The sequence below is a fragment of the Ornithorhynchus anatinus genome, chromosome 1 (genome assembly GCF_004115215.2).
Source record: "Ornithorhynchus anatinus isolate Pmale09 chromosome 1, mOrnAna1.pri.v4, whole genome shotgun sequence".
Classification (NCBI taxonomy): domain Eukaryota; kingdom Metazoa; phylum Chordata; class Mammalia; order Monotremata; family Ornithorhynchidae; genus Ornithorhynchus; species Ornithorhynchus anatinus.
The window spans coordinates 125886418-125891300 of NC_041728.1; the positions used below are offsets into that span (position 1 = coordinate 125886418).

General features: G+C 43.6%; 1 non-coding gene across 1 annotated transcript; it reads left to right on the plus strand.

The window, feature by feature from the left end:
• The first annotated feature begins 3230 nt into the window (after positions 1-3230).
• Positions 3231-3310, plus strand: TRNAV-UAC. The gene has a single exon. It is a non-coding gene; the product is annotated as a tRNA-Val (tRNA).
• The last annotated feature ends 1573 nt before the right edge of the window (positions 3311-4883 follow it).

A 4883-nucleotide genomic window follows, 5' to 3' on the forward strand; every position in this document is an offset into this window, starting at 1 on the left:
TCCTTTCACTCTTGTTGCCCTAATCTAATTGTCCAAGAGTCAAGGAGTCCCTCCCCACAATTGGAGTTATTTGTGGAAATAAATGAATTTCCAGAAACCACTTGGTATGACTGACGCTAGTCCCCCTAGGAATTGCCTGGGAATCTTAGAAGGGTGAGACATGGAGCCGATGTTTCACTGCACCAGTAGTGATGATGATGATGAAGATGATGATGATGATGATGATGATGATGAGAAGCAGCTTGGTGTAATGGATAGAGCACGGGCCAAGGAGTCAGAAGGTCATGGGTTCTAATCCCAGCTCCACCACTTGGATGTTCTGTGACCTTGGGCAAGTTACTTAATTCCTCATTTACCTCATTTGTAGAAAGTGGGAATTAAGAATGTGAGCCCAATTTGGGATAGGGACTGTGTCCAACCTGATTAATCTGTATCATTCTCAGTGCTTAGAACAGTGCTTGGCACATAGGAAGTGCTTAACAAGTACCATTATTATTATTATGAAATCACGATGATATTAATTAATGATGAGGGTATTTTTCAAGTGCTTACTATGTGTCAAGCACTGTTGAAAGTGTTGAGCATTGTTCTAAGATCTATTAAGAACTAACTTTGTGCCAAACACTGTGCTAAGCACTGGGGTTGGTGCAAAATACTCCAATTCATTTGATTATATACATTAAGTGCTTACTCTGTGCAGAACACTATACTTAGTGCTTGCAAGAATAAAACAGTTCTTTCTTTAGAGAAACAGCATGGCTCAGTAGAAAGACCCCGGGCTTAGGAATCAGAGGTCATGAATTCTAATTCTGGCTCTGCCAACTGTCTTCTGTGGGACCTTGGGGAAGTTACTTAACTTCTCTCTGCCTCAGTTACCTCATCTGTAAAACGAGGATTAAGACTGTGGGCCCCATGGGGAACAACCTGATTACCCTGTATTTGCCCCAGTGTTTAGAACACTGTTTGGCACAGAGCAAGCACTTAATAAATAGTATCATCATCATCATCATCATCAACAGTAAGCAAACATATTTCTTGCCTATAATGAGCTTATAGTCTAGAGGGAGCCCAGCCTACCCAGAGCTCGCATTCAAAGAGGTTTGGAGAGCAGGCTTTTATCCTCATTTGGGGAAGCAGCATAGCCCAGTGGATAGAGATGGGGCCTGGGAGCCAGAGGTCCTGGGTTCTAATCCTGTCTCTGCCACTTACCTGCTGTGTGACTTTAGGCAGGTCACTTCATTTATTTTTGCCTCAGTTCCCTCAATTGCTAAATGATGATTTGATAGCTGTACTTCCTCCTACTTAGGCAGTGACCCTGATGTGGGACAAGGACTGTACTCAGCTTAATAGCTTGTATCTACCCCAGCACTTAGCACAGTGGTTGATACAAAATGGACACTTAATGAATATCACAAAAACATTTATTCATTCATTCATCCTATCATATTTATTTAGCATTTATTATGTGCAGAGCACTGTACTAAGCATGTAAGAGAGTAAAATACAACAATAAACAGACACATTTCCTGCCCACGATGAGCTTACAGTCTAAAGGAGGAGAGACAGACATCAATACAAATAAATAAAATTACTGATATGTACATAATTGCTGTCAAGGTGGAAAGGGGGAAGAGCAAGTAAGGGTGATGCAGAAGGAAATTAGAGATGAGGAAAGATGGGACTTAGTCTGGGAAGACCTCTTAGCAGATATTCCCTCTGATAAGGCTTTGAGGTCAGGGAACAGTAATTGTCTGTAGGATTTGAAGAGGGAGGGCATTCCACACAAGAGGCAGGATGTGGGCCAGGGGTTGGCTGCAAGACCGGAGAGATTGAGAAACAGTGAGAAGGTTAGCACTAGAGGAGAGTTGTAGAAGGAGAAAGGGAGGTGAGGTAGGAGGGGGCAAAGTGGTGGAGTGCTTTAAAGCCAATTGTGAATAGTTTTTCTCTGATGGAGAGGTGGATGGGCAACCCCTAGAGATTTCTGAAGAGTGGGGTGACATGTTCTGAATCTTTTTCTAGAAAAATGATCAGGCAGCAAAATGAAGTATGGGCTGGAATGGGGAGAGACAGGAGGATGGGAGCTCAGCAAGAAGGCTGATACAGTAATCCAGGAGGGATAGGATGAATGACTGTATTAATGTTGTAGCAGTTTGGATGGAGAGAAATGGGCAGATTTTAGCGATGTTCTGAAGGTGGAACCAACAGAATTTAGTGATGGATTGAATATATGGGTTAAAGGAGAGAGAAGTGTTAAAGTTATGTGCTTGTGAGACAGGAAGGATGGTGGCACCATCTACAGTGATGGGAAAGTCAGGGGGAGGACAGGGTTTAGGTGGGAAGATAAGGAGTTGTATTTTGGACATGTTAAGTTTGAGGCAGCAGGAGGACAACCAGGTAGAGATATCTTGAAGGCAAGAGGAGATATGAGACTTGAGAGATGGGGAGAGATCAGGGCTGGAGATGTAGATTTGGGTATTATCTGCATAGATGCGATTGTTGAATCCATGGGAGTGAATGAGTTCTCCAATGGAGTGGGTGTAGATGGAGAATAGATGGACCCAGAACTGAACCTTAAGGTATCCACACAGTAAGGGGATGGAAGGCAGAGGAGGAGCCCACGAAGGAGACTGAGAATGAACATCCAGAGAGATGAGGAGAATGGGGACAGGTTCTCAGATCAGAAAACTGAAGTACAGAGAGGCTGGGTGCTCAGGTTTACTCAGCAGAAAATTGGCAGTGGAACCAGACTAGAACCTGGAACCCCTCAAACCATCCTGGGCACCATCCACTAGACCAGGTTCAGACTCTCTGCTGCTACCATCCCTGAGCCTGCCCTCAATCACTCAATCAACCAGTGGTATTTATTGAGCACTTACAATGTTCAGAGCAGTGTTCTAAGTGCTTGGAAGAATACAGTACAACAGAATTAAGAGACACACACCAAGAATACATGCAAAGGACTGTATACTGGACTGTCCAGATTTCCCCTGGTCTGTCTCCACTCTGATACTCTTCTGGCACTAAGTGTCTCTATGTCTAACATTTCAATTTTAAGCCCTGCATCCCTCCACCATTACTCCTGTCTCCAAGTTACAGAGTTTAGACTAGCACATACATCCTTAGCAGAATTTGGGAAGAAAACACAAAGGCTCTGGAATCAGCTGAGAGTCAGAGCCCCCCTGGACACATGCCCCAGCTGAGCCAGTCAAGAGGCAGAGACCCTGCCTCTTGGTTCCATAGTGTAGTGGTTATCACATCTGCTTTACACGCAGAAGGTCCTGGGTCCTGGGTTCGAGCCCCAGTGGAACCAATACCTCAATTGGAGAAGCAGCATGGCTCAGTGGAAAGAGCACGGGCTTTGGAGTCAGGGCTCATGAGTTCGAATCCCAGATCTGCCACTTGTCGGCTGTGTGACTGTGGGCAAGTCACTTAACCTCTCTGTGCCTCAGTTCCCTCATCTGTAAAATGGGGATTAAGACTGTGAGCCCCACGTGGGACAACCTGATTCCCCTATGTCTACCCCAGCACTTAGAACAGTGCTCGGCACATAGTAAGCGCTTAACAAATACCAACATTATTATTATTATTAGACCCCTGGAGACTTTCTAGCTGAGCCAGGAGAGAGTCAGAGATCCTCTGGACACACATTATAGTTTAAGGCAGACTCAGCTGGACTTCTGTCAAACATAGTACTGGGCTGTGCTGTAGTGCACTGTTTGGAAATGCATTTACTTTTTGGCTAACTATACAAATGATGGACTAACTAGAGGATGCCTCCAAGTTCCTTTCAATCTTGTCATTCCAGGATTGTAATGCTTTCAACAGAAATAACTTGGGAAACTCTAAAGTGTTCAGGTAGAATTTCCAATTAAATGACAAGAGCCTTTTGCTGAGACAGAACAGTACACTTTAATACCAACTTGGCCTGTAAGAATACTTGCTATTTTTTCAATGTGTATTCCTCATCCTCAGATCTTTGCTTCAAGGAGCCAGAGACCTTTAGCCATAGTTAGCTTTATATTTTATAATACTTACCACATTTGATTAGAATACATAGCTTTAAAAATTCTAAGATTCTTTTTAACAAAAATGTTAATTCTCTTGCCTTCCTAGTAATACTTTCAAACAACTTGTCTATTCAGTGATGACATCAGTACGACCATGTAACGTTATATTTTTAAATGACTGATGCTTATATTCTTTTTTCTTTTTATCTAGACTGACCTTGTTCTTTCCTCAGTGAACATAAGGGGGTTGACTCTATGCAGAAACTCCTGCTTCCATCTTCAGTCAAAAGGCTTTGCTGTTAGACCTGACCCACATATTCTCAGTGTTCCATATAGCTGTTTTCAGCTTCTGGGGGTCTATTCTGTAAGAAGGGAGAACCCTCTGTGCCCCATCTCTGAACCCTACGACACTGATTCTTCATTTTGCTTTGTATAAAGCAAGCACCAAATTGTCAAAATCTACCCAGTGCTAAGGACTGAGAAGCAGCGTGGCTCAGTGGAAAGAGCACGGACTTTGGAGTCAGAGGTCATGGGTTCGAATCCCGGCTCTGCCACTTGTTGGCTGTGTGACTGTGGGCAAGTCACTTCACTTCTCTGTGCTTCAGTTCCCTCATCTGTAAAATGGGGATTAAGACTGTGAACCCCACGTGGGACAACCTGATTCGCCTGTGTCTACCCCAGTGCTTAGAACAGTGCTCTGCACATAGTAAGCGCTTAACAAATACCAACATTATTATTATTATTATTAACACTGGGTAATAATAATCATGTTGGTATTTGTTAAGCGTTTACTATGTGCAGAGCACTGTTCTAAGCACTGGGGGAGATACAGGGTCATCAGAATGTCCCACGTGAGGCTCACAGTCTTAATCCCCA